This window comes from Hordeum vulgare, chromosome 1H (genome assembly GCF_904849725.1).
Source record: "Hordeum vulgare subsp. vulgare chromosome 1H, MorexV3_pseudomolecules_assembly, whole genome shotgun sequence".
Taxonomy (NCBI): Eukaryota; Viridiplantae; Streptophyta; class Magnoliopsida; order Poales; family Poaceae; genus Hordeum; species Hordeum vulgare.
The window spans coordinates 507,227,601-507,247,203 of NC_058518.1; the positions used below are offsets into that span (position 1 = coordinate 507,227,601).

The following is a 19,603-nucleotide window of genomic DNA, read 5'->3' on the forward strand; positions in this document are numbered from 1 at the left end:
ATTGTCGATCTCGTTAAGATCGTTTGCTTGCAAGACTTCCAGGAAACAGCACCACCCCCAAGAGTAAACATATACCCAGTAGTGGCCTTCATCTCATCAGCATCAGAGATCCAATTCGCATCACTATACCCTTCAAGTACCGATGGGTATCCCGTATAGTGAAGTCCGTGGTTGACAGTGCCTTTCAGGTAGCGCATAATTCTTTCAACAGCACGCCAATGAACATCGCCCGGGTTTGCAACAAACCGGCTAAGTTTGCTCACAGCAAACACGATGTCAGGCCTTGTTGCGCTAGCTAGGTACATAAGCGAACCGACAATTTGAGAGAATCTCAATTGATCTATAGTTGTGCCTTTAAACTTTCGAATAAGCACACTAGGATCATATGGTGTTTGAGAAATTTTGCAGTCTGAATATCCAAAGCGACTCAAAATCTTCTCAACATAGTGGGATTGCAGAAGTGTAATCCCACCCTCATCATCTCTCAACAGCTTGATGTTCAAGATAACATCAGCCACCCCAAGGTCCTTCATCTGAAAGTTTTGAGACAGAAAAGACTTAACCTCCTCAATTACTTTGAGGTTGGTTCCAAATATCAGTATGTCATCAACATACAAGCACAATATAACTCCTTCGCCCCCACCATGGCGATAGTATACACATTTGTCAGCTTCATTAACAACGAAGCCAACAGATGTCAGAGTTGTATTAAACTTCTCATGCCATTGCTTAGGTGCTTGTCTCAGACCATATAAAGATTTCAACAACTTACACACCTTTCCTTCCTGACCTTCTATCACAAAGCCATCTGGCTGTTGCATATAGATTTCCTCATTTAGCTCTCCATTCAGGAAAGCCGTCTTAACGTCCATTTGATGAACGAGAAGACCATGAGAGGCCGCCAATGAGAGTAGTACTCGAATGGTGGTCAGTCTAGCCATAGGTGAGTAAGTATCAAAGAAATCGTCTTCTTCTTTCTGGGCATAGCCCTTGGTCACAAGGCTAGCCTTGTACTTTTCAATCGTACCATCGGGCCTAAGCTTCTTTTTGAACACCCACTTACATCCCAGTGGTTTACAACCATAGGGACGATCAGTGATTTCCCATGTCCCGTTAGCCATGATGGAATCCATCTCGCTACGGACCGCAGCTTTCCAGTAATCAGCATCTGGAGAAGCATACGCTTCTGAAATGGAAGTGGGATTATCATCCACGAGGTATACGAAGAAATCATCACCAAAGGTCTTTGCAGTCCTTTGTCTCTTGCCCCTACCACGGGCTTCCTCGTCATCCTCCTCGGGATTTTCATCATGTGTTTGTTCATAGTATTCCATAGGAATGACAGGCTCGGGAGTTATCTCAGATTCCTGTCTAGAAGTGCTTTGCATATCTCTCATGGGAAATATATCCTCAAAGAATGTAGCATCCCTCGACTCTATTATTGTACCGACCTTCACGTCAGGTACCTCAGATTTCACTACTAGAAATCTATAGCCTACGCTATTCTTAGCGTATCCCAAATTAACGCGGTCCACAGTCTTTGGTCCAAGCTTACGCTTCTTGGGGATCGGTACATTGACTTTCACCAAGCAGCCCCAAGTACGTAAGTACAAGAGCGTCGTCCTTCTCTTCGACCACTCCTCATAAGGAGTGACTTCATTATCTTTTGTAGGAACCTTATTCAGGACATGACACGCAGTCAATATAGCCTCCCCCCACCATGCCTTGGATAAATCCGATGTATCTAACATGGCGTTAACCAAATCAGTTAGAGTACGGTTTTTCCGTTCGGCAACCCCGTTTGACTGGGGTGAATTGGAGGCGTCCTCTCATGAATAATGTCGTGTTCCGCACAAAAGGAATCAAACTCGTTTGAGAAGTACTCTCCACCACGATCAGACCGGACTCGTTTAATTTTCTTTTCAAGTTGATTCTCAACTTCTGCCTTATAGATTTTAAAGTAGTGTAGAGCCTCATCTTTAGTATTTAACAGATACACATGGCAAAATCTAGTGGAATCATCTATCAATGTCATGAAGTATTTCTTTCCACCTTTAGTCAACACACAAGGATCAGCATGTATGACTTCTAATGGTGCCAAGTGTCTCTCTCTGCATCCTTGTGAGGCTTGCGAGGTTGCTTTGCTTGCACACACGAATGGCACTTAGAACCTTTGGCTAAAGTGAAAGTTGGGATTAAATTCAGTTTTGCTAGCCGCGACATAACACCGAAACTTATGTGACAAAGACGTGAATGCCAAACTTCAGATTCATTAACACTCGAATGAATATTGTTCACGACTTTATTACAAAAATCTGCAAGAAAAAGGCGGAACAGACCTCCGCATTCATAACCTTTTCCAACGAAAAGTCCATATTTCGTAACAACTACTTTATTAGACTCGAATACCAACTTAAACCCTTCTCTGCACAGAAGGGAGCCACTAACGAGATTCTTCTTGATGGCGGGGACATGCTGCACGTTCTTCAGCTGGACGATCCTTCCCAAAGTAAACTTCAGATCGACCGTGCCAACACCAAGAACAGAAGCACTCGCGCCATTCCCCATCAATACGGACCCGCGACCGGTGGCCTGATAAGAAGAGAACAATGATAAGTCAGCACACACATGAACATTTGCACCCGTGTCCACCCACCAATCGGTGGACTGACAAACTGTAAATATAGTAAGTAAATTACCGTACCCAGATGCACCACTTTCATTGTTGCCCACAATCATATTGGCAGACTTGGAGTCCTGCGTCGGCTTCTTGTACTTGTTTGGGCATTTGTTCGCCCAATGTTCCTCTGAACCACAAGTATAGCAGCCATCTCCTTCCTTATTCTTCTTGAAGGGCTTCTTTCCCTTCTTCTCGAAGTCGGTATTCTGTTGGACCGAATTATTTCCCTTGGGCTTGTGGGAATTGAAGTTCCTCTGATGTACCATATTGGCAGCAGAAGAGCTTTCCACCGCTTTTCCATTAGAGTCCTTTGCTCTCGAGTTCTGCTCAACACTCAGATGGCCTATGATGTCCTCTACTGAGAACTCACGCCTCTGATGTTTCAGAGTAATAGCAATTAGGGAGCTTAGCAATTATACAGCCCGCGACAAACTTGTCCGGCAAATTGCACTTAAGAACCTCAAGTTCTTTAGCTATGCATATTATCTCATGAGCCTGTTCCAATACAGAACGGTTGTCAACCATCTTGTAATCGTGAAACTGCTCCATAACATACATCTCACTCCCAGCGTCGGTGGCCCCGAATTTAGATTCGAGCGCCTCCCACAAGTCTTTGGCAACATGCATATGTAAGTATGCGTCAACCAGCTTATCTCCGATCACGCTTATGACTGCTCCAAGGAATAGGACGGTGGCCTCCACGAACATCTTCTCCTGTTCAGGAGAGATCGTTCCCGTTGGAGTGACACCGGCTACCCAGAACACGTTCATAGCCGTGAGCCATAAGGTGGTTCTCGTTTTCCAACGCTTGAAATAAGTACCGGTAAACTTGTCCGGTTTCAGTGCAGCAACAAAACCATTACTCGAAAAATTCCTACACAAATTAGGTTTTTGGATTGTTGAGTAAATAGGCAATTTTCCGACTATATTAATCCACGAGATAATAACTAGCATGGCATTGACTAAACTAATGATGTACTGATCTTGAGCTAACCTAACACATACTACGCATATAGTGGATACATCTATGCAGACAAGTAGTACTGCTAGGATAAATATGAACATGAGGATAAACGAGTCATACCCTCCAATAGGCCAGTTGGCCGTAGCAGCAGCGTTGGCGTTGGACGCGGCCATAGCAGCAACATCCTCTGCCCTCTTCTTCTCAGCTTCAAGGACGAGACGATCGGCCTCGGATGGTGAAGACATGACGATGACGAGGATGACGCGGACGTAGACAAAGCAGACGGACGGAGGCGAGCAGTCGCGTGATCGCTTCCCAAAAACCTAATCGCCCCTCTCCCGTACGGGAACCGGAGAGGCGGGGTTTCGGAGGCCTGCTCTCCCGTTGACCGTGTACGCGGTAAACGGGACGGAGTCGCCGGCGGCAGCAGCAGTCAAGGAACGAACGCGCGAGGCAGATGTGATATGATTCTCGTGACGGCTAGGGTAGGCGTTAGCCAGCTTATAAAGGCGGCTGGGTGTAACAGTCCACGATCCGACGTCTCGGATCGTGCCGTGACCGTTACGTATTCTCCGTTCCTGACCGACAAAGAGCTCGGCTCATTCTCGCAAGCCGCGGCGCGTCGTGGCGAGGCGGGCGGAGGAATGCGCGAGGGCACCTTCTTTTTTCACTCTCCAATAGCATGTGCAAGAGAGACCCTTATAAAGGGGTCCAACTTCTCGTCCACTAACGGGATGGGACTAAACTTCTCACCACCTTGTCATGCCACCACCTACATGGGTCATTGGAGATTTTTCTAAAATTCTCTTGTAAAAGAACAAGCAAAAAAATGATGTCAGCATGATGTAATATAAAAGAACAGTTATAAGAAGTAAGCATTGGAAATTCACTGAGACTCACTATCACATCAAACTTGGACAAAAAACAGTGGTGCTGAAAGGACCTGCTGCAAGAGAATAAAAACATTGTGGTACTGAAAATCCAGGTTTTCAAAGGATACGTTGGCAACCAGATCGACGTGAGGATCCTCCAGTGGCTTGAGCATGATCCTCGAGGATACGGTCCCCGCGTTATCGAAGTAGTCCTCAAACAGAGTGCGCAGCGGGAGCTTCCCGAACATGAGCTCATAGGCCGGCACCGACATCCTGCGTGGCCAAGACAAAAAAAGCACTTTAGTAGTAGATTGCTGCAGAGGATCAATTGCCGCTCCCATTTTCTCACAGACGTGCATTGCCACAAACATCTATGGGAAGTTGAGAATCACGACTGTATACCCAAGGACCATAATGAATCGAGAGGTGTCAGTCAGTGGCGTGGTAGCAAACAAAAAAAAAGAGATATCACATATCTACGGCTTCGTTTACGAACATACCAGGTCCGCCCAAGAGACGGCGGACCTGGTGCGGGTGGCGATGGGCGGGTAGTTGAAGAGCGGCGGCACGAGCACCACTGGCGGCGGGGGCTCCGGCTTGCTCCACAGGACGCCCATCGGGGAGGCGCGCGAGAGAGCCGAGAGCCGGGAGCCGATGCCTCGTCGGCGGCGGCGGTTTGTTGGTGGGGGTGGGGGTGGGGGAGGAGGAGGAGGGGAGATCAACTTGAGGGAGAAGATGAAGAACTAGAAGAGCCCGTTACGCTTTGGACTGGGACGGCAGCTCTTGGCGTTTGAAGCGCAACGCTGCACAGTATAGGCGATCTTTTTTTTTTCTTTTTCTTTTTCCTTCTGGGAAGGGGATAGGGATATGCCTCGCTTCACGCGAGCCTACAAAGGATAGATACATGGGCCGTCCTACAGGATGCGCGCATGCACTAACGCTTCACGCTTACCTAACAAGTTTCTCTTTTTTTTCATGTTGATTTGTTCTGCTTTTTTATTTCGAAATATTCAAAACATATACAGTAGTAGTATATTTCAAACATTGCTTTGGCTGAAGTTTTTTCAAAAGAGTCACGTCACACGTTTACATGTGTAAAAGAAAGGTTTGTGCTGGTTGTAAGGAATATTAGCACCATTTAGAAAAAAATCCACAAGGAACTGACAATTCACAGAAGGAACTGAGTTTCAGCGCTTGGGCTGTCTGAAGTCCTTCACCGAGTGGCCAACTCTTCGTACTTGGGTTCTAGCCAGCTCTTTTCGGCTAGTTTTTTTAAAAAAATCACACATTTCAACAGATGCGACGAGTGTCAAAAATATGTCCTTTATATTTAAAATATGTTTATACAATGTAAACACATCCGCATATTTACAGAATGTTCTGTATCTATATTATTATTAAACAATCGAACAAGAATTACACTACAGACACCCCATCAAACGCCCCACAAAAAAACAACAACCAATCAGCACCCCACGATTAATCCCACAGATCTTAATCTAACAGCCCTCGTTAATCCGCCATCTGCTGGGTGTACTTAGCAATTACAATTGGCTGAACGTACTTCACCGACGAAACTTCCAATCACGCAAGAAAAAAAAGAGAAGAAAATGCCCAGCAACGTCCCCTGTAATCACGGTACCATCCAGCCACCAGCATCACGGGATTCGCTGTAGTCCATGGAGATCTCCCTGGACGCGCTGCTGGGCGTGCAGCGGCACGGGCAAGACCTGGCCTACAGGCTCGCGCAGGGCGTCTCGGGCCTCCTCCTCCACGTGCAGCCGCCGCAGCTCCCGTGGCCCGCCCCGCCGCTGCCGCTCAAGCTCATCCCCTTCGACATCGAGCTCCCCGCCGTGCCCTTCGTCGGCGGCGGGGGCGTCGACCTCCCCGCCGTGGCCGTCGCCTCCTTCGTCGAGATCGGCGGCGGCTCGGGCAGGCGGGCTCCGACCTCGGCAGCGCCGTGCAGCAGCTGTCGCGGCAGATTCCCGTGTCGTTCCGCTCCGTGCCGTGGCCGCCGACCCCGCCTGCGCGCTCGCCGCGCTGCACACCGCGCACTTCGTCGGTCCGCGCGACCGCGCCGGTGCCGCCGCCGCCGCCTCGGCCTCCCCGTGCCCCGCCACCGCGGCTTCCCCGCCCTGCGCCCCAGCGGCCCTCCTCTCCCCGCGCCCGGCCACCGCGGCCTCCCCAGCCACGCGCCCCGCCGGCCCTCCTCTCCCTGTGCCCCGCCATCGCCGGTCCTCCTCTCTACGCGCCCCGCCTCCTCTGTGCCGCGGCGGCGGGGGATGCGTCGAGCTCGGCCCCGGCGCCCCGGAGGCTGGTGCTCTACACCAAGCCGGGGTGCTGCCTCTGCGACGGCCTCAAGGAGAAGTTGCACGCCGCCGTCCTGCTCGCCGGCACCCCCTACTCCCTCGCCTCCCTCGAGCTCCAGGCGAGAAAACCCAGAACCAGTCCGTAATCTCTTTCTTAGTTACTTTGGATGCTTACTTAGTTACTTTGGATGCTGGTTGGACTAATTCGATCAGGAGAGGGACATCACGACGAACTCGGAGTGGGAGCGGCTGTACCAGTACGAGATCCCGGTGCTGACCAAGGTGCTCCCCGACGGCACCGAGGTATCCATCGATCCGCTCGCGATTCACCCTTTTTTTGCCATGTTTTCAGCTACGCAATGTAAGCTTGCACATAGCTAAATTATGATACCAGCATACAACATCCATATGGCTGTATAAATGTCTCAATTCGATAAACGAAAGCAGACAGTGGCTATGCTTCGTTGGTTCGCTGTAGTTGGTTTACTCGCCACAAATAATAAAATCATGGAGAACATAAAAAGAAGATGGTATTGATCGAACCATCTTATTTTCAGGTATAATCAGGATTCATAAGAAAGAAGAACAATGACATCTCTCTTCCCCTCAATTACTTCTTTGTGTTGTTTGTTTCTTGTATATACTATGAAGAAATTGTATGTTATCCTGGATAACTCAATACTACAATTTTTTAGTGTACAAAAAATTTAGGTTTCACTTGGTTAAGCAACATTTGAGACTATTCTAACACTATTATGGATTATTTTCTATATTTCTTCTTTCCTAATTATCTTCCTTTTACTGAGGATTGCAGCTAAATGTGCTCCTTTTTACCGCAAGGGAAATGGTCATTTGAGTTATTTTATTTCAATTATATTGTAATAGAGCTTTCAGTGGTCCTCCTACATGATTGCATCCGATGTACTCTCAAAATACCCGATTATCCTAAAAGAAAGCATTAGAAATTTATATAAAGATAAAAAACAAATGGGTGTATTATTTGAAGACGAATACAAGTTTGACCTCTTTCCGTAATAAACAAATCCAGACACATCAATTGCAAATGTTAGTGAAGTTTGTGAAGACGATGTTCATGGAGAATCGATGTTCAAATCTGTTTGTAATATCATCTACTTTCCATACTTGTTTATTGGCCTAGCGAATCCATATGTACGGCTTGCATTGCCAATTATTGTACTATTTTTCTTGTTTATGTATGGTATTTTCCGCAAAGATTCACATATATGTTGTGAGCTGATTCTAAGTTTGGTAGAAAACCCACATATATGTTAATGGTTAGAACTTCAGTCTATTTTTGTACCTATTCCTTTGTTTGTAGAGTTTAGTTCTGTTTGACCATGTTTCGCTAGGAATAATGTTGGTTTGTATTCCTTTTAGAGCCAACCTCCAGCCCTTCCACATGACAAGAAGCCCATATCTTCCATTACATAAATCATTTATTAATGGTTTAGGAAGTTGAGACTCTCTCTTTATTTTATTTTATTGGAAACTGCATCATATCATGTTCTGAGTATTTAGTATCAGGATTAAGGTATGAATGACGATACATGCTCGTAAATGATAAGCTGGGTTGAAGTATTAGGTTCTTTCTTTTGTTTCATTCGTGGAAACAACACACACACACACATTCTATTGTTCATCGCCTTTGCGTGCAGATTTTGTTGCATGGTGCCTTTAGCTATTTTTTCCTATTTTGTTCTTTGTGCAGCACAAGTGGTCCTCATCTCGATGGCGATTTTGTTCATGCTCTTCTCGGTCCAGCACTTTGGGGCCGACAAGGTCGGATACACCTTTGTGCCAGTCATCTCAGTGTGGTTCCTTCTAATTGCCGGCATCGAGATGTACAACCTCGTTGTTCACGACATCGGTGTTCTGCGGGCCTTCAGTCCGATGTATATAGTGCAATACTTCATAAGGAATGGGAAGAATGGATGGGTGTCACTTGGTGAGATTATCTTGTGTGTCACAGGTAACCTTAGTTGTACTTGAAAATTTTGAAATGGCAAGCGGTTGCGTTGCAAACTATAGCCTGTAGAACTGTAATCTGAATTAACTGACTGATTGTCATATGTAACAGGCACAGAAGGTATGTTTGCTGACCTAGGACATTTCAACATCAGGTTTGTTCAGGTAACCACATTAATTTTAGATATAAGCTTTCAGAAGTAACATTTTTTTCCTGAGGCCTCCCTCAAGAGTTCGAAACAGAAGGATCTCATCTTACAATAGTTTTTGTGCTTACATTTGCATCTCAACTTCAACGACATCGTGTTCCCGTCGGTGGCACTGTGTTATATTGGGTAGGTGGTTTACCTGAGGAAATTCCCACACAACGTTGCAAACACCTTCTACAGATCCATCCCAGGTACATAGTTTTTTTTTAAGACTGCACTTTTGCTGAAGAAGGGAATAGATGCATGCATTTGGTAAATATGGCAGAAGTAACTGAATTGCTTCCTTGTGCAGCACCAATGTTCTGGCCAGCCTTCATCGTTGCCATTCTTGCTGGCATCATAGCAAGCCAAGTTATGCTCTCCCGTGCGTTTGCCATCCTCTCCAAGGCTCTCTCTCTCGGTTGCATGCCAAGGGTTCGAGTAACTTTCAATCTATAGAAAAAGGTAAGTAGGTTTAGTAACCAGCAATAATCACATTTTTGGACTCTTCTTATGAAGTGTGAGCGTGCTGAGGAGACTTAACTACTCAATCATGGGTACTTCAATCTGAGAATTTTTTGCATCCTTGTCGTTTCCTTTCTATATATCCTCTGAAATGACAATCAAGATGTACACCATCAAAATCATGCTAATCCAACTATCTGGTGTGTAGGTCATCATTGTATGACTTCCATTCTGCTCCATACAATATTCATTCTCCATGATTGAGTGGTAGTTTGTTACTGTTTCGAAGAGTCAAGGTAACTCATGTGCTTGAATCATTCTCGCTCTCACATATATGTTCATGCTATACTTTATTGATTTTTTGGGTCTTTGGAATACAATTTCAGTTGCCTTCATTCATGGTCAAGGCTTCAGGTGAGTTATTGCACACCTCCTTTATAATATTGTAGTGATTTAGTTAATTTTAATTGCAATGCATTCAACAACATTTATAATGGTTATTCTACAAAGTATTGAAAAATTAGACGCGATCTTTTCTTCAAGATGGTGCGGGTTAGTATTGGTGTTGCGTTTCCATCACATGGGAAAAATCATTTTAATATAATATGAACATTATATCGAGTAACCAGTATTGACGCGTAAGCCCTTAGCTGGTATTGACACAGATCGTCTGCCAATAAAAGGCATTAACATTGAACCATATCCCTATTACAACCATGTATTACATAGAGCCTAGCAGGTGTCGGATGCATTATCTGAAATTCTAAATACTTGCTTAATACTATGTGTATGACCGCTATCATCAAGATTATATTTTTCCTCTTACAGAATACTTGTACAACACAAATATGAGAAATTTCATTTATATCTAACATGATACTTGTACTTCTGATTTTGCACACACTTTATTATATCACAGTCAACCAAGTAGTAGCATGCGAGTAAGGCTCAGGGTGGTTCCGGACAAAGAGACCTCATGTATCCTCGGCCTAAAGAAAGATTGGGTATGTGGCATTTTAGAAGATCCATAGTGACGCTTATCCCCGATTTGTTGCTTTAGACTAAGGAATGGTTGTGAGTGGTTGTACAGGTAACTTTTTCGCCAATAAATGCACCACACAAGTAAGCTTTGAGATTTGGATGACACTCATTTGTTCAGTTAGTTGGATGGAGCGTAGCTTTCACCTGTTGTCCTGTCACTTTTTTTAATTGATTATTTCTTGATAGTCTTCGCCTTTTTGTTTTGTTCTATGGAAATTCATCACCATACACATGAAAAAAGTTGTATTGACACATGGAGTTATATAGGTAACTTGAGTTATTGTACCTTTTTTCCTTTAATTCTTTTTGTTTGGAATCAACATTCAGTACAAATGCTGCTGAAGTATACCAAATAGCACAACAACTTCTAAAGCATTCATCTATTTCCCGTGCTTTGTCGGATGTTTCCCGTGCTTTGTCGGATGTTCCAGTGAAACAATGACATGTAATTAATGTATATTGTTGTTCGGGAGATTGTGTATATTTGAACATTATTGTTTTCTTGCAATGAAGATTAGCAAAAAAATACACGTCAAGTTTTCATCTTTGGATAAGTTGTTGGACCACCGACAACATGAAATTAATAAAGATAGTGATGATCGCTTTAGTTTGTCCATGTGGTCTTGTTTTTATTTCATCCCAACAAACGTTATTATTGGTTATGAAACTTGTATAATAATAATAAAACATGTTTAATAATTATTTGATGTCGATTAAGACGTGCGTTGCACGTACAAATTTACTAGTCATTCAAAAGGAAATAGCATGTGTTTGGAAGATGCTTAACACATATTTAATTTATTCTCATAAACATGTCTTTGAAAACATATCATGTACTTGAAAACTGATAAACACGTAAGAAAATGATTTTTAGATGTATACCAAAAATACACAATGTGCATGGAGAAAATAAACACCAAAACATATGTTTGAAAAAATGTTAATTGTGTATTAAAAAGTATTAAATGTGTATAACAGATTTTTTAATGTATATAAATATAATATACAATTTGTATGAAAAATGTAGACATGTGCTGATAAAAGGAAAAAAAAGAGAAAAAAAACAAAGATAGAAACAAAGAAAACCAAAAAAGTAACAAGTAAAAACAATGCTAACAGTGTGAAAGTATAAGAAAACCAGAGAGAGAGAGAAAAAACTGCACGCAACCACAATACGGGTCGCCCGAGTGGTGTCGCACCAAACATATCACAATGAACGAGAAACAACCCTGGATATATATGGTCACATCGTACCCCCCCCCCACACACACACACAGCCACCCCTGCTAGTGGGCACGGGTCGCCCGAGTGGCGTCACACCCAAACATATCACAATGAACGAGAAACAACCTTTGGTATATATGGTCACATCGTACCCCCCACCCCACCCCCCGCCACCCCTGCTAGTGGGTAGGGGTAGCCCGACGAAATTTGTGCCGCATTTTCTACTATATTTGCACGTCTAATTTTGTTTCCTATTGCCTTCTGTATATAGGTTGTAATGCTCTAGTTGAGCAATGGGATTAAAAGAAGAAAAAAAAATAAAAATTATGAAGGGAAATACAGTCGCGGAGCAAAAGAAGATGAAATGTCCCGCTACGACGGAAAACTGGGCGAGAAGAGAAGGGTCCCGCAGAAAATGGAAAGAGTGCGTTGTGGGGTGGGTTCTTGTGTTGGGCCCACGTGTTGAAGATAACTTGGCGGATAGTACGAAGAACCACATGTCTTCCCTTGAGCGAGCTCGGATTGTCCAGATAGTTGAATTTTGAAAACCTATTAGACGTTTGTTTGATGTCCGAACACGCACAGATATATGAGGAAGAAATGAGTTTTGAGCTTGGCAAAATATTAATGTGTCTGGAAAAATAAGCATCAAAACATATGTTTGAAAAAATGTTAATGGTGTATTCAATCGAGCTTTGAGATCTTAGATGTATACCTAAAATATATAATGTGAACGGAAACAGTAAACATCAAAACATATGTTTGAAAAAAGATATTCAAAAAATATTAAATGTGTATCAAAATGTTTCTGATATATATGAATATGAAATACACAATTTGTAAGAAAAATATAGACATGTGGTACAAAAAGGAAAATAAGAGAGAAAACCAAAGATGTAAACAAAGAAAACCAAAGATACCAGGGGTCCTAGGGTACATGATCATAGTCTACGTACGAGGTCTTTCGTGTATGCAAGTCTTGTGAGTTGCCCTTTAATCATTGTGGATATTCCGAAGTGTCCAGGGATGGAATCGAGAGGGGTCCTCAGCCCGACCCATCAGGTTGAGAGTCGACGGCGTGAGAGACCCCTTAGGCCTTGTTTGGTTTCTCAATATTTAAAAGGGTTTAAAGGGGATTGAAACGGATTAAATCCTTTACAAGTCAAAATTTATCTTAATCCCCTCCAATCCTCTTGTGGGAGGGATTAACCAAACAAGCCCTTAGTCAGGACATTATTGTGTTAGTAGCCCCTTAACCCATCTTCAGTTGTGTTAGTAGCTTTTGAGTTTGCTGGGTTCCATCTTTTGATTTCGTCAGTCGCAACATCTTGCGCTGTCGGTATTAGCTTTCGCGTTGTCGGTTTCTACCTTTTGATTTCGCCGGTTGTAGATTTTGACTTTGCCAATTCCACAATTTGATTTCCCCGTCGCAATATTTTCCTCCATCGGCAGTAGCTTTCGAAAGGGGAGACGGCGGGGGTGGGGGGTAGTTGAAGAGCGGCGACACAAGCACCACGGGCGGCGGGGGCTCCGGCTTACTCCACGGGACGCCCATCGGGGAGGGGCACGCAACCGGGAGAGCTGGGAGCCGTGGCCTCGACTCCGGTGGTGAATCGCGCGCTGTTTGTTGCTAAGAGTGTCTACAGCCGCCCCCGCCCCTTTTTTATCGTCAACAACAACAATAACAAAGCCTTTAGTCTCAAACAAGTTACGGTAGGCTAAAGGTGAAACCCATAAGATCTCGCGACCAACTCATGGTTCTCGCACATCGATAACAAGCTTCCACGCACCCCTTTTTATCGTCGATGCAAAAAAATCGTCTAGTCGCATCCCGAGGAGCCCAAATTTCGTCGGTCAGGACCGAAATCGGCGTTGATGGACCCAGACCGAACCCAGCGCGCTGGGGGCGTCCGGGGACGCCGGGGGAAAGGAATTTGGCACAAAAACAAACTGCGCCAAATTCCTCCCGCGTGGACTCGTCGAGTCAGTGATTATGCGTCGCTGAGAGCCTTCGTCATCCTCATCGCCTTCGCTCCCGCGCCGGTTGGGTTTCCAATATCTGTCGGTGTAGTGATGGCGAGCCGCCGCACATCCCGCCCTTTCCCGCCATGCGTAGACACCGCTCCCGCCCTTTTCTCTGCTATAAAAGTCGTGGCTCGCTGTCGCTCGTCGCGCACTCTCCATCTATCCCCATCTCCCCATCTCTCTCGCCTCCACCATCGTAAACTCTCCCCGACGCCATGGCGGAAAGATTCCCAGGCAACAGAGCGATGGACGACGGCTTCGGCCATCGGTGGAGGCACGGGTGGCGGGCATGCCTTCTCCACGAGGCGAACGACCCGATGCCGCCCAATATGCGGGTGCTCGGCGCATGGCGGCTGAGCGTATGCGGCTTTCCCATGCGCCTACCGCCCTCCGATGTGGAGCGCCACGCTGAGATCGCACAGATCCAGGAATCCTTGCCGGAGGACGCGCACCAGCGGTAGAGTATGTTGGAATTATGCCCTAGAGGCAATAATAAATATAGTTATTATTATAATTCATGTATCAAGATAATCGTTTATTATCCATGCTATAATTGTATTGAATGAAGACTTATATACTATTGGAAATATGCCCTAGAGGCAATAATAAATTAGTTATTATTATATTTCTTAGTTCATGATAATCGTTTATTATTCATGCTATAATTGTATTGATTGGAAACACAATACTTGTGTGGATACATAGACTAAACACTGTCCCTAGTAAGCCTCTAGTTGACTAGCTCGTTGATCAAAGATGGTCAAGGTTTCCTGGCCATAGGCAAGTGTTGTTACTTGATAACGGGATCACATCATTAGGAGAATCATGTGATGGACTAGACCCAAACTAATAGACGTAGCATATTGATCGTGTCATTTTGTTGCTACTGTTTTCTGCGTGTCAAGTATTTGTTCCTATGACCATGAGATCATATAACTCACTGACACCGGAGGAATGCTTTGTGTGTATCAAACATCGCAACGTAACTGGGTGACTATAAAGATGCTCTACAGGTATCTCCGAAGGTGTTCGTTGAGTTAGTATGGATCGAGACTGGGATTTGTCACTCCGTGTGACGGAGAGGTATCTCGGGGCCCACTCGGTAATATAACATCACACACAAGCCTTGCAAGCAAATGTGACTTAGTGTAAGTTGCGGGATCTTGTATTACGGAACGAGTAAAGAGACTTGCCGGTAAACGAGATTGAAATAGGTATGCGGATACTGACGATCGAATCTCGGGCAAGTAACATACCGAAGGACAAAGGGAATGACATACGGGAATATATGAATCCTTGGCACTGAGGTTCAAACGATAAGATCTTCGTAGAATATGTGGGATCCAATATGGGCATCCAGGTCCCGCTATTGGATATTGACCGAGGAGTCACTCGGGTCATGTCTGCATAGTTCTTGAACCCGCAGGGTCTGCACACTTAAGGTTCGACGTTGTTTTATGCGTATTTAAGTTATATGGTTGGTTACCGAATGTTGTTCGGAGTCCCGGATGAGATCATGGACGTCACGAGGGTTTCCGGAATGGTCCGGAAATGAATATTGATATATAGGATGACCTCATTTGATTACCGGAAGGTTTTCGGAGTTACCGGGAATGTACCGGGAATGACGAATGGGTTCCAGGTGTTCACCGGGGGGGCAACCCACCCCGGGGAAGCCCATAGGCCTTGGGGGTGGCGCACTAGCCCTTAGTGGGCTGGTGGGACAGCCCAAGAAGGCCCTATGCGCCATAGGAAGAAAATCAAAGAGAAAAGAAAAAAAAGAGGAGGTGGTTAAAAGGGGAAGGACTCCTCCTTCCAAACCTAGTTGGATTCGGTTTGGAACGGGAGGACTCCCCCCCTTGGCTCGGCCGAACCCCTTGGGGGTCCTTGGACCCCAAGGCAAGGCTCCCCCTCTTCCCCCTATATATACGGAGGTTTTAGGGCTGATTTGAGACAACTTTTGCCACGGCAGCCCGACCACATACCTCCACGGTTTTTCCTCTAGATCACGTTTCTGCGGAGCTCGGGCGGAGCCCTGCTGAGATTAGATCACCACCAACCTCCGAAGCGCCGTCACGCTGCCAGAGAACTCATCTACCTATCAGTCTCTCTTGCTGGATCAAGAAGGCCGAGATCATCGTCGAGCTGTACGTGTGCTGAACGCGGAGGTGTCGTCCGTTCGGCACTAGATCGTGGGACTGATCGCGGGACGGTTCGCGGGGCGGATCGAGGGACGAGAGGACGTTCCACTACATCAACCGGGTTCACTAACGCTTCTGTTGTGCGATCTACAAGGGTACGTAGATCAAATATCCCCTCTCGTAGATGGACATCACCATGATAGGTCTTCGTGCGCGTAGGAAAATTTTGTTTCCCATGCGACGTTCCCCAACAGTGGCATCATGAGCTAGGTTCATGCGTAGATGTCTTCTCGAATAGAACACAAAAGTTTTTGTGGGCGGTGATGTGCGTTTTGCTGCCCTCCTTAGTCTTTTCTTGATTGCGCGGTATTGTTGGATTGAAGTGGCTCGGACCGACATTACTCGTATGCTTACGAGAGACTGGTTTCATCGCTACGAGTAACTCCGTTGCTCAAAGATGACCGGCGAGTGTCGGTTTCTCCAACTTTAGTTGAATCGGATTTGACCGAGGAGGTCCTTGGATGAGGTTAAATAGCAATTCATATATCTCCGTTGTGGTGTTTGCGTAAGTAAGATGCGATCCTACTAGATACCCATGGTCACCACGTAAAACATGCAACAACAATTAGAGGACGTCTAACTTGTTTTTGCAGGGTATGCTTGTGATGTGATATGGCCAACGATGTGATTTGATATAATGGATGTATGAGATGATCATGTTGTGATAGTTAATATCGACTTGCACGTCGATGGTAGGGCAACCGGCAGGAGCCATAGGATTGTCTTTATACTAACGTTTGTGCTTGCAGATGCGTTTACTATATTGCTAGGACGTAGCTTTAGTAGTAATAGCATGAGTAGCACGACAACCCCGATGGCGACACGTTGATGGAGATCATGGTGTGACGCCGGTGACAAGAAGATCGTGTCAGTGCTTTGGTGATGGAGATCAAGAAGCACAGGATGATGGCCATATCATGTCACTTATGAATTGCATGTGATGTTAATCCTTTATGCACCTTATCTTGCTTAGAACGACGGTAGCATTATGAGGTGATCTCTCACTAAAATTTCAAGACGAAATTGTGTTCTCCTCGACTGTGCACCATTGCGACAGTTCTTCGTTTCGAGACACCACGTGATGATCGGGTGTGATAGACTCAACCTTCACATACAACGGGTGCAAAACAGTTGCACACGCGGAACACTCGGTTAAGCTTAACGAGCCTAGCATGTGCAGACATGACCTCGAAACACATGAGACCGAAAGGTCGAGCATGAATCGTATAGTTGATATGATTAGCATAGAGATGCTTACCACTGAAACTATTCTCGACTCACGTGATGATCGGACTTGAAATAGTGGATTTGGATCATGTACCACTCAAATGACTAGAGAGATGTACTTTTTGAGTGGGAGTTCTTAAGTAATATGATTAATTGAACTAATTTTCATGAACATAGTCTAATGGTCTTTGCGAATTACAATGTAGCTTGCGCTATAGCTCTACTATTTTTTATATGTTCCTAGAGAAAATTTAGTTGAAAGTTGATAGTAGCAAACTTTGCAGAGTGAGTCTGTAAAACCAAGGATTGTCCTCGTTGCTTCGCAGAAGGCTTATGTCCTTAATGCACCACTCGGTGTGCTGCACCTCGAGCGTCATCTGTAGATGTTGTGAACATCCACATACACGTTTCTGATGACTACACGATAGTTCAGTACAAAATACTTAATGGCTTAGAAGCAAGGCGCCGAAGACGTTTTGAAACGTCACGGAACATGAGAGATGTTCTAAAGAGATGAAATTGTGATTTCATGCTTGTGCCCTTGTTAAGAGGTATGAGACCTCTGACAAGATTGTTTGTCCATGAAGTAAAGGAGAAAAGCTCAATCGTTGAGCGTGTGCTCAGATTATCTGAGTACGACAATCGCTTGAATCAAGTGGGAGTTGATCTTCCAGATAAGATAGTGATGGTTCTCCAAAGTCACTGCCACCAAGCTGTGAGAGCTTCGTGATGAACTATAACATATCAAGGATAGATACAATGATCCTTGAGCGATTCGCGATGTTTGACACTGCGAGAGTAGAAATCAAGAAGGAGCATCAATAGTTGATGGTTAGTAAAACCACTAAGTTTCGAGAAAGTCAAGGGCTAGAAGGGATACTTCGTGAAACGGAAAAGCAGTTGTTGCGTTAATGAAGAGACCCCAGATTAAACCCAAGCCCGGGACTAAGTGCTTCTATTATGAGGGGAACGGTCAGTGAGGCGGAGCAACTCTAGATACTTGGTAGATAAGAAGGTTGGCAAAAGTCGAAAGAAGTATATTTGATATACATGATGTTGATGTGTACTTTACTAGTACTCCTAGTAGCACGAGGGTATTGGATACCGGTTCGGTTGCTAAGTGATTAGTAACACGAAATGAAAGCTACGGCATAAACGGAGACTAGCTAAAGGCGAGGTGACGATACATGTTGGAAGTGTTTCCAAGGTTGATATGATCAAACGTCGCACGCTCCCTCTACCATCGGGATTGGTGTTAAACCTAAATAATTGTTATTTGGTGCTTTTGTTAAGCATGAACATGATTGGATCGTGTTTATTGCAATACGATTATTCATTTAAAGAGAATAATGGTTACTCTATTTGCTTGAATAATCACCTTCAATGGTTTATTGAATCTCGATCGTAGTGTTACACATGTTCATGATATTGGTGCCAAAAGATACGAGATAATGATGATAGTACCACTTACTTGTGGCACTGCCGCTTGAGTCATGCTGGTATAAATTGCATGAAGAGGCTCCATGCTGATGGATCTTTGTACTCACTTGATTTTTGAATCACTAGTGACATGCAAATCATACCACATGAGCAAGGCCTTGTTTTCATTGAGATGAAACAAGATAGTAACTTGTTGGAAGTGATACATTTTGATGTATGCAGTCCAATGGATGGTGAGGCACACAGTGGATATAATTATGTTCTTACTTCAATGACGATTTGAGTAGATACTAGAGTATTTAGTTAATGAATCACAAGTCTGAAATATTGAAAAGTTCAATTCAGTTTCGGAGTGAAGTTTGTCGTAACAAGAGGATAAATTGTCTACGATATGATCATAGAAATGAATATCTGAGTTACGAGTTTTGGTACGCAGTTAAGACAATGTGGAAATTGTTTCATAGTTCATGCCACCTGGAACATCATAGTGTGATGATGTGTCTAAACGTCATAGCCACGCACTGTTTGGTATGGTGCATACTATGATGTCTCTTATCAAATTACCACTATCGTTTATGGGTTATGCATTAGAGACAACCGCATTCACTTTAAATAGGGCACCGCGTATTTCCGTTGAGATGACACAGTATAGACTGAGGTTTAGAGTAATCTAAACTGTCGTTTCTTGAAAGTTTGGGGCTTCGACACTTATGTGAAAAACTTTCAGTCTGATAAGCTCGAACCCAAAGCGGATAAATACATGTTCATAGGATATCCAAAACAGTTGGGTACATCTCCTATCTCAGATCCGAAAGCAAAGTGTTTGTTTCTAGAAACGGATCCTTTCTCGAGGAAAGGTTTCTCTTGAAAGAATTGAGTGGGAGGATGGTAGAACTTGATAAGGTTATTGAACCATCACTTCAACCAGTGTTTAGCAGGGTGCATGAAGTTGTTCCTGTGGCGCCTACACCACTTGAAGTG

At 44.6% G+C, this 19,603-nt stretch overlaps 1 pseudogene; it reads left to right on the plus strand.

Annotated features, from left to right (window-relative positions):
- Window positions 1-6,195: 6,195 nt before the first annotated feature.
- LOC123402627 lies at window positions 6,196-8,810 on the plus strand (annotated as a pseudogene).
- Window positions 8,811-19,603: the final 10,793 nt, after the last annotated feature.